The sequence below is a fragment of the Canis aureus genome, chromosome 23 (assembly GCF_053574225.1).
Source record: "Canis aureus isolate CA01 chromosome 23, VMU_Caureus_v.1.0, whole genome shotgun sequence".
In the NCBI taxonomy this organism is placed as follows: domain Eukaryota; kingdom Metazoa; phylum Chordata; class Mammalia; order Carnivora; family Canidae; genus Canis; species Canis aureus.
In genome coordinates, this window is record NC_135633.1 from 23907701 (window position 1) to 23919160 (window position 11460).

The 11460-nt window shown below is 37.2% G+C and overlaps 1 pseudogene; it reads left to right on the plus strand.

Moving 5' to 3' along the window:
• The first annotated feature begins 4813 nt into the window (after positions 1–4813).
• Positions 4814–5684, plus strand: LOC144295166 (olfactory receptor 51A4-like; annotated as a pseudogene).
• The last annotated feature ends 5776 nt before the right edge of the window (positions 5685–11460 follow it).

Here is an 11460-nt window from a genome sequence, read left to right on the forward strand (position 1 = left end):
ATGATCAACCCTTACTACCTGATCAACCTTAACAACTGGATTGGGGTGGCTTCATCCTGCATTCATCTCTTTTTTAAACTAAAAATATTGTTGTGCCCAAGATTGCGAATCCAAGAAACCACCAAGGAGCTGACACCAATGCAAGCGCATGAGCGTTTATTAGCAAGCTCGAGCTTGGGTCCAAGTATACCGGACACAACAGAGCAGAGAGTTGGACCCCGAAGTGGGTTACAGCTGGGTTTTTTATAGGCTGGTCTAGGGGATTTTCAGAAGGGATGGAAGAATTTCTCAAGTTCTGTTTACATTTTGATATGGGGCTTTCAAGGGCATTGAGCTCTGTTCTCATTCTAATATGGGACTTTCTACCACAGGTGTGGGCTCTGTTGTCTTTCTGATATGGGATTCCCTGCCGAGGACATTGAGGACATTCTGCTGTTTTTCCTATAAAGTTCAGCTCTTATTCACAGGGGCCTAAGATGGCTGTACTTGTGCTAATGCTAAACTTGAGGTGGAATGGCCTTGATTTTTCTCGGCCTCCACAGTATAAATGCAATGGCCAACACCTTGGTAAATACCTGATAACCTTCATGATCTTATCAGTCAATAACATTAAGATGTGTACCTTTTCGCCTGGTAAAGCTATCATGACTTTGTTGCTTAATGCCTACTTCAGTCTCTGCATATGCTCAACACCTGAAGCGTTCTGGATGACACCATCCTGACTACATTAAACATCACTCTACCTTTAACTTAAAGAGAATGATAAACAACCATATTTAAACAACTTCCATATAAATAGTAAACTTTACTTCAACTACATCCTTTAAGGACATTCTGTGTCTATTACTTAAACTGCATTTTTTAATGTTTTTACAAAGTACAGAATTGGGTTGGAAACTACATACTGGAAACTTTTTCGTACAGTGTTTTACTCTCCTGTAGACTCTAAAAGTGTAACACTTTAAAGCAAATAAAATAGGGTCGCCTGGGTGGCTCAGTGGTTGTGTCTGCCTTTGGCTCTGGGCATGATCCCGGGATCCGGGATTGAGCCCCACATGGTGCTCCCTGGGAGGATCCTGCTTCTCCCTCTGCCTATGTCTTTGTCCCTCTCTCTGTGTCTCTCATGAATGAATAAATAAAAAAGCAAATAAAATAGCCCTTCCAGAGAGGAATAGCATAAAGATATGTATATATCTTTATACATATATAAAATATATGTGTGTGTATATATATATAATTTTCTAAAGATATATACGTATGTATGTATATATTAGTTTTGGAGAAGTAGAGGTTGATAGTGAAGAATAAATAACATGCTTGTTAAAAACTTTCATACTCCATTTTTCTTGATTTATCAGTAAACAAGTTTTTTTTATTACATTATGAGAACTATATGTCAAAAATAATGCCAAGTTATTGACAACCTATGAAGTTTGGGAGAAACACAATATAATCTATTATATAATCCAAACTTCCTAGGCATTTCTTTCTGTCTCCTAAACATCTCATTTTTAAGAGGAATAAATGTCACTAAAATGTTTAGGGACAATCCAGAGATGGAAGTAGTTTGGGCAGAGGAAAATAAATATAGGAAGTTGGAGGTGGGATTTAGTTCGAAAATCCATTTAGAAAGCAATGAAAGTTTAAGAAGCAACAACAGGCTAGAAACTGCTAGATACTATCCAGGAGGAACCTGAAAGAGGAGTAAATCTCCATACAATCAAGGAAGAAGTGCTTGGAATGAGGTGGAGACATTGATAAGTAAGGCTGATGAAGTAAAAACAGAAGTGGGTGAGTTAAAAGACAAGACAAGCAGAAGAGGGGCTCCAGGCAGCAGCAAAGCAACATTTCTCAAACATCCCATTTAGCTCAGCAAATTTGACAGTAAATATGCTTTGATGCCATCTGTCCTGGAGGGAATAATTTAATAACTGCATTTACTGTGTGGTTGCACAGACCAAACAAGAAAATTTTGCACAACCCCTATTGGACTAAAACTTCAGCTTTTCATTAAATATTTGTCTTACTCCTTTCAGATTAGTGTTTTTTTATATATAAATTTATGTTTTATTGGTGTTCAATTTGCCAACATATAGTATAACACCCAGTGCTCATCTGGTCAAGTGCCCCGCTCAGTGCCCATCACCTAGTCACCCCATCCCCCACCCACCTCTCCTTCCACTACCCCTTGTTCATTTCCCAGAGTTAGGAGTCTCTCATGTTTTGTCACCCTCTCTGATTTTTCCCACTCATTTTCTCTCCTTTCCCCTATAATCCCTTTCACTATTTTTATATTCCCTGTATGAGTGAAACCATATAACGATTGTCCTACTCTGATTGACTTACTTCACTCAGCGTAATACTCTCCAGTTCCATCCATGTCGAAGCAAATGGTGGGTATTTGTTGTTTCTAATGGAGTAATATTCCATTGTATACATAGACCACATGTTCTTTATCCATTCATCTTTCGATGGACACCGAGGTTCCTTCCATAGTTTAGCTATTGTGGACACTGCTGCTATAAACATCGGGTGCAGGTGTCCTGGCATTTCATTGCATCAGATTAGTGTTAGAAGCAAGTTTGGGGAACTTGAAGACGCTAAGTCTAAGGCATAGCCCTCCACTAGTAGCAACATTTCAGTAGCCCTCCAGTTGTGTCAACACAATTGGATGAATATTTAGGCAGATGGATATCACAATAGTATTAGTCACCCAAACTGCATTCTATTCATTGCCTTACTGTCAACTTGTATGAGAGCTTGCCAAACTCTAAAGTGAACAATATCCAAACACTTGCCAGGATTTTTCCTTTAAAAAAAAAAAAAAAAAAATATATATATATATATATATATATATATATATATATATATATAATTTATTATATAATTCAAAACTTCCTAAGCATTTCTTTCTAATTGTCTCCTAAACACCTCTTTTTAAGGGGAATAAATGTCACTAAAATGTTTACAGACAACCCAGAGATGGAAGTAGTTTGGGCAGAAGGAAATAAATATAAGAAGTTGGATGTGGGGTTCAGTCCAGTAACTCCATTCTGAAGGCAATGAAAGTTCAAGAAGTAACAGCAGCCTGGAAAAAACTGGGGGTGGATTATAGTGACCTGAGTTTGAAATTGTAGGAGACATGAATTGTAGAAAATAAATAGTTAAGAAAAAAGGAAACATGAGCTTTTAAAAATTCTTCATCATGGCAACAGAATTATTGTGACAAACTAGTTGAAGATGTATATAAGGATAAGAATGAAGGTACTAAGAAATGGCCTACATAGTCCAGATCTAAAGACACCGAAGAAAATAGAATTAGTAAGTAAGAAAGTAGTATTAAAGAATGCATCAAAATGCAACAAAAACAAATAAAGAGTTTGAAGATATGAAGCAATCTAACTAGGAAGTTAGATTGAGAAGTTTCAATATGCAATGATATATATTGTTTATATATCAACAAAGATATAAGATCATATATAAGATCAACATTGCTTATATATAAGCAATATATCAATGTTGAAAGTTATAATGGCAGAAGGAATTCAAAATTGAAAAAATACATGACTTTTTAGGTTGAAAATACTAAATTACTAGCAAAATAAGTTAATTGTAAATCTCCACCTGTGTACTGCATGTTGCACTGCAGAACATCAGTGACAAAAAGAACAGCCTAAAGACTAGAGGAGGAAGGGCACATGAGTGGTACAGTTGGTTAAGCATCTGCCTTCAGCTCAAGTCCTGGGATTGAGCCCTTCCTTGGGCTTCATGCTCAGTGCTGCATCTACTTCTCCCTGACTCCTCCCCACATACTCGTTCTCTCTCTTTCTCTGTCTCTCAAGTGAAGAAAAAAGACTAGAAGAGATGAAATTCCTAAATAAAAGAAATGAAAGATCATGTGCCAGCAAGAAACAGAAGCACATGAGGAAGTCAATTGAGGAGTGTTTGCTGAGGGATTTCTTTACAGAAGTGTATACACAGTTAGGGGGCAAAAGAAGATGAGGAGGCACTCAGACATATAAGGTAGGAAGGGAAGATAAAAAAAAATAGAATGACCAGCAAAGACAGGCTTATCACAGGCTTCCACAACAAAAATCTGCAGTATTCTACATGACCAGTAATCATCACAAAAAATAGAAAAATAAGAGAGAATAAATGATCCTATAAATTATTGCAACAATTGCATAAGGATTCTAATTTTTTTTTTTTTTTTACAAAAGATGTAAAATCTTTCTGGAGAAAATGACCAAATATGTCTGAGAGACATAAGAGAAGACTTGAAGAAAGGAAAAAAAAAATCCATGTCTACATTAGAAGACATTGTGTAAAGATATATTAGTCTCTGAATTTTACGTAAAGTAATTAAAATTTTAACAGTATTTAAGTTATAATGTTTATATTTAAAAGTGAAAGTATCAAATTCTCAAATGGGAAAAGAAGCAGCTATAAAATTATCTTAATTTATCAATCAGTCCTTGTATAGAACTTATACCTGTTATAACCTAATATCTGTTAGTAAGATTCAATTTTGATATAAATTTGTTTTCCTTTTCTCTCAGTTTTTGTTTTCAGTTGGATATTGATGACTACTCTTCCTATATTTCTCCATTAAGGTTTATATCTAAGAATTACATGAATATCACTTAGACTAACAAGACCTCAATGATTGCAATAGGTAGAGTCAAGTGTCTGAACTAGTATATTTGCAGCACTGCCAGAAGCCTCTCCCCAGCCTCTTTCATCTTGATTCTCTCATTTACCTGGCACGTCCACCTTCAACACCCCTGAAATTAAAATCTCTACCTTCTTCTTGTTTCGGATCCCAGGGCTGGATCATGCCAACATTTGGGTCTCCATCATCATTTGCTTCATGTACCTCGTTGCCATCCTCGGGAACTGTACCATTCTGTTTTTCATAAAATCAGTCATCTCTGCATGCATCCATGAATTACTTTCTTTCTATGTTGGCTCTCTCTGACCTAGGACTGTCCATCTCTTCTCTCGCTACCATGCTAAGGATAATCTTGTTCAATGCTCCAAGAATTTCTTCTGATGCTTGCTTTGCCCAAGTATTCACAGACTCTCAGCTATGGAGTAATCAATTCGTCTCATCATGCCCTTCAATTGCTTTATTGCCATCTGCCACCCTCTGAGATACACCTCTGACCAGTGCCAGTCACCAGCATTGCTTTTTCTTTCAAAAATGCTTTGTTGATTCTCCCTTTCCCTTTCACTGTAAAACATCTAAGAAACTCTAAGAAGAACCTCCTTTCCCATTCCTATTGCCTCCATCAGGGTATCATAAAGCTGGCCTGCTCTGACAACAAGTAAATGTCATCTATGGCTTATTTGTGGCTGTCACAGGCATCCTAGACTTAACATTTATTTTCGTGTCCTACATTATGATACTGAAAGTAGGATTGAGCATAGCAACACAGGAGCAAAGGCTCAAAGTCCTCGACACCTGTGTTTCTCACATCTGTGCTGTGCTCATATTCTATGTGCCCATATTCTCTCTAGCTGTTATCTACTGGTTTGCCAAACACAGTTCCCCAGTCATCAAGATCCTCATGGCTGATGTTTTCCTGTTGGTACCTCCATTGATGAACCCCATTATATACTGTGTGAAAAGCCAACAGATAAAAAGTATAGTTTTAAGGAAGCTGTGTCAGAAACACAGCTAACAGGAATGTTTAATCACATTGAAAACCCAATCAGCAAATGACACAGAACAAGAAGAACAAATCATTAAGGAATCAGACCGTATATTAATTGCTTTACAATATCATCTTTCAACACGTTTATTAAGATTAAAGAATCAGCCTTGCAAATATGTTCGTTTAGGATTTAGGATTAGGGCTCATATGTAAACATACATCTATTCTAAGTTTCCATTTTCACCCAGCTTGCTTTAACCAGCCTTATGAGCACAACATATGCTTGCCATTAACATTATACTTAAACTAATACTCTATACATTCATTTCAGAATTAACAGGATACATTTATATGCATAGTGATCAGAAGTGACAGAGGATTGCCTCTTCATTTAAAATAGCCCTCTTTAACTCATAATTTCCACTTTATGAAATATGCTTATGCTCTCATTTCTCTGTGTCTCCTGTGAATAAATAAAAACAATTTTTTTAAAAAAGACTAATTTTCATTGATGCCTGGGTGGCTCAGGGATTGAGCACCTGCCTTAGGCTCAGGGTGTGATCCCGGAGTTCCAGGATTGAGTCCCACATCGGGCTCCCTGCAGGGAGCCTGCTTCTCCCTCTGCCTGTGTCTCTGCCTCTCTCTGTGTGTGTCTCATGAATAGATAAATAAAATCTTTAAAAAGAAAAAAGACTAATTTTAAAAAAAGATAAAATTATAGCTCTCGTAAAGACATAAATGAATACCCATTAAAATTTTAATTTAATTATTTTTTTTTGGTAGGCTCCACACCCAGCATGGAGCCCAAAGTAAGACTTGAACTCATGATCCTGAGATCAAGACCTGAACTGAGATCAGCAGTCAGATTCTCAACTAACTGACTCACCCAGGTACCCCAGATTTAACTCTCTTTTAATGAAAGTACCAGGCAAATGATACAACCAGTTCAAAGAGGCCCCCATATAAAAATTTCATTTATAGATAGGAATATTGACATTAATTTGCAAATGAGTACAAATAGTTTCTTCCACTTTGTGAGACACATGTCTATTGATCTTCTACCAGACAGAATTTATTTGTGGGTCTACCTACATGAAATACTTTGGTTGCTGTTGGTATTTATCTACAACTTGCAGAGTTGGAAAATAGCTCAAAGGCATTGAAAACACCTAAGTCCACATAATCAGAATCAGATAACCCATAAGAATGTGCTCTAGACAATGTAGCTTTCCACTGAAGCACTATATATAATCTCTCCCATTTAAAATAAAGTATAATTTCAAAGTGAGATGATTCTTTGTCACAAAATAAGGCTTTCATTTGATTTTATCCCACTATTTACACAGATGCAGAAAGAATGGTAACATACCAAATAGGTCTTCTTAAGTTTGCAGGGCTGGAGATTTCTACATAGAATCATATTGGATGTTCAAAAGCTGCTATCATATTCTATATCTAGGATAGGGAACTACAACCAAAAAATTGTCTTCATCAAACTACTCCATTGAGTATCTACTCTTGGGCAATATTTTCTTTTTTTTTTTCCTTTTTTTAAAGATTTTATTTATTTATTCATGAGAGACACAGAGAAAGAGCCAGAGACCTAGGCAGAGGGAGAAACAGGCTCCCCATGCAATCTGATGTGAAACTCGATCCCAGGATTCTGGTATCATAACCTGAGCCAAACCAGGCTCCACTCAACCACTAAGCCACCCAGACATCCCTTAGGCAATAGTTTCTTTTCTTGGACTCCCCAAAACATCCCAGGATCCTGGTCTGTCATAGAAGTGACCTTCCTTACCAGCTTTAAGTTCTATGCCTATATGTCAAGTAAAAGACTAATTTACTTGAGAGGGCTTTGTCAGCACCGATTTTATACAGTCAATTATAGTTATTTAAAAGTCACTAGTCATACTTGATTAAATGAGCAACATTTTTAAGTATGACATTCTAGTGAAGTCCTTGGTTGCATAAACAAGTCTTCAAAGTTATCCTAGGTAAAAAGAGAATAGGTTCTTATTGCACCTATGCAAATACACATTGTCATGAAAAGAAATGACTTGACATGTCAATGAAAGTTTCTGAACCCTGAAGATTCAATGACAATCAGCTACAACCTCAAAATGTTTCATTTCATTTTATAAAAGCAGAGTCTACTGATTTCTTATTGGTTGGAAATAGCTTAAGAGAAAGAAAAATCCTCCTCTATATCTAGAAAATAGAACATAAGCAATATCAACAATATTCCAAACAAACATAATAGGATGTTATCCATCAGTTCGTTCAGTCCTATGCAGTTAATTCTTGTTCTCTTGGATCTTGGTTAACAGTCTCATGAAGCTATCATCTACTGATTTGAAAAGATTCCTGGAAACTGCCACTAGACCTACTGGAATAGTCTGAAAGTTTCCCAAGAGTCTGTTCTTTGAAGTTTGAAGTATTTGGTTAATGCCTTTTCCACAAGCTTTGGCTGGGTCCTTCTCTACTGAAGACAAAACTCTGGCCTGTTGCTAATTGCAGAGCTTTTAGGAATGCATCCAACAAAAACTATGTATTGTTTTAAGATATTTAAGCTAATGTAAGAGTGTTACATTTATTTTAAAATGGCCACTGTTAATTTTACTTATGTGATGAGAGTTCATAATACATATAATAAAACTGACAAGTAAATTTGGTTGTTTCCATGAAAAGCAAAACAAGATAATAAAGTTATTATAAAAACAAAAGTATTAAAAAAGTCTCAAAAAAATAAAAAAATAAATTAAAAAAATGTCTCTAAGGATGATGGTATAGCCTATACATAAGGACAGTGAATGTTATATCTATTGTATATAAATCAATAAACAAAGTTTTTACAATGAAAACAATACAGATATATAACATAATAATCATGGAAAATAATATACATAATATACCAAGGTAACATCAACACTATCTCATGAATATCAAGGAAAGGGATTCGGTGAATCTGGAGTAGGACTAGAAATCTCTACATTTATAGAATTCCACAGTGAAGCCTGAGTGCAGTTGAAAACTACCATCTTTGAAAATGCTAAATGAAAATTAAATTTTCAAAACCTTATCAGTTTGTAGAAGGAAACACATATAAGTTTAAGGGAATAAAGTTCACTGGAGGAGACAGACATATAAAAGGCATAGTTATCCTACACTCTGCAGCTGTTCTGATTATTCACATGATGCCCTTGATCTTTGAAGACAGCAGTATACTCTGCCAGAAGAAGCAGAGGAGGCTTAAGGGGTGTTTTGCTCAAAAGATTAATTCTCATTTACAGGGGGGTTGGATGACTCTCCTGGGGTCCAGTCGCCTTTGAGGTTTCACCTACAGGGAGTTTTCTTTTTCTCTGTGTACCCCCTGATGAGCTGGAATCCCCAGTGTTTTCTGGGCCAATAGGAAAGCAGCAGGAGGCAGGACTAGACTCTGCAGGACAGGCTAGACTGTGGTGCCTATATAGCAGTGAAATTCTGGTGACTGCATGCCACCTCCATTTCTTCTTTACTCTGACATGTGGGTCCAATGACTTACCAACTTACGGGTAAGCTTCCTGATGTTCATAGCTACCACTTGCCTTTGCACCAGCTCAAGCAAAAAAATTCACATAGTATTTATGTGTGTTTGCTGAGTGATTAGGATGGATGCCATTACCCTAACCCTCTAAAAAAGTCCAACAATTCTGTAATGCATAGTAGAAGTCCAGACTCCTAAATGATAGCATTCAATCAAGTGCTAGGCCAGAATCAATGACCGAGCACAGAGAGAAATTTAAAGCCAGGTACTTGAACCTGGCTGGCTCTGAGGTGGCATGTTTGCCGAATGGTCGAGTTATTGCTGTGCATAAATATGAGACCTCTGAGTTTGCAGAGGGCATTGGTAAGAAGATGATTAAGACCATGAGGAGCTATTTTTCCATAGTCTGTCCTAATTCAGCATGCTTCTTCATAGGTTTAAATATCTGTTTTACATTTTCTCTCTCATGATGAATAGAAAGCAGTCTTATGATTCTAACAAAAAACTATGAGTTTACAGATCTTAAGTAATGATGTGAAGGTGACTTTTCACAAATTTCATTTAATCATTTAATTTGTATATAATGGCCCCCAAATTGAGGGTATAACTTTTCATTCATTTAGTTATGTCAGTATAATCAAATGATATCTGCTTATATGAGATCCTGTGAAGCCAGAGGGAGGACAAGGAGTAACAATGATATCACAGAGCACACAACCACATGTGACAAAAACTTACCACTTAAGTATCCTTCTAAGACTCTTACGGTTTTAGCAATTTTTTTGTTTGTTTGTTTTAGCTCTATACTGTATTTTGAGATAGTTTTTGCATAAGATGTGAGATACAAGTCTACCTCCATTCTTTTAGTTGTGGGTATTAAGCCTTGATAGCCCCATTTTTTAAAATAATACTGTTTTTAAAAAGTTAATATTCTTAAATGACTACAAATGCAATTGTATTAAGTGGTGTCCTTCTTTGATTCTATATTTCTTAAAACAGTCTTCAAACTTAAAGGCAGGACTATCCTTAAAAAAAAATTGCTGTACAACAACATAATAATTTGACATTTCTATCCATTACTCAGTGTTTACCACAGTAAGTGTAGTCACCATCTGTCACTATATAGCGTTATTACATTATTATTATCATTATTTTTTTTGGGGGGGGAGAGAGCACACATGTGTGAATGGTGAGGGAGGGGTAGAGGTAGAGAGAGAATTTTGAGCAGGCTCCACGCCCAGCATGGAGCCCCATGCCAGGCACAATCTCATGACCCTGAGATCGTGGTCTGAGCTGAGATTAAGAGTCGGACACCTAACTGACTGAGCCACTTAGGTACTCCCTAAGCATTTTACTTTTTTTTTTTTTTAAAGGATTTTGTTTATGTATTCATGAGAGACAGAGCGGGGGGGGGGGGGGGGGGTGGAGGGAGGGGCGGGCTACATGCAGGGAGCCCGCTGTGGGACTCTCATTGCCCAACACCAGGATCGCTCCTGGGGCGAGGGCAGGTGCTAGATGGCTGAGCCACTCAGGGATCCTCCCCCCACCAGGAGTCCTCCCCCACCACCCGCCCCAAGCATTTTAATTCAACATACTAAACTGGTTTGAAATGATCTTGGAATCCACAATATGCAAATATATTTAAAGGAGAATTTGTTTTATACTTCAGTCTTTCCCAAGATCTGAGTGGACTGTGACTCCATTCATGTCCTTTCTTTTAATTGTTCACTTCTGCTTTGCCCAATTTCTATTGCCAACTTTGCTTGCTTGCTTTTTAAAATATTTTTAAAAGATTTTATTTATTTATTCATGAGAGACACACAGAGGGAGGGGCACAGACACAGGCAGAGGGAGAAGCAGGCTCCATGCAGGGAGCCCGATGTGGGACTCAATCCTAGGATTCCAGGATCATGCCCTGGGCTGAAGGCAGGCACTAAACCGCTGAGCCACCCAGGGATCCCTTTGCTTCCTTTCTTATGGTGAAACTGGGTCTGATGTTTGAGAGCATTACATTTTGCTTCCTTTTCTTTGTCCTCTGCTCTTTTTTCTCTACTCATGAGCTGCTAATTTTCGTCTTTCTCACACCCATGCTTTTGGCTGAGCACTGCATTCAGTACAGTAGCTCTTGTATTTATTTCTTCCTTTATTCTCAGTAGGACAGGAAATCATTTTCTTTCAGGAAATCCATTTATTTGGAGTGAAAGGATAGGTTTCCTGGTAATGTTAACTGGAAGATCTCTCTTCCTCCTCACCAACTACTACCCCCAAGTGAATCCT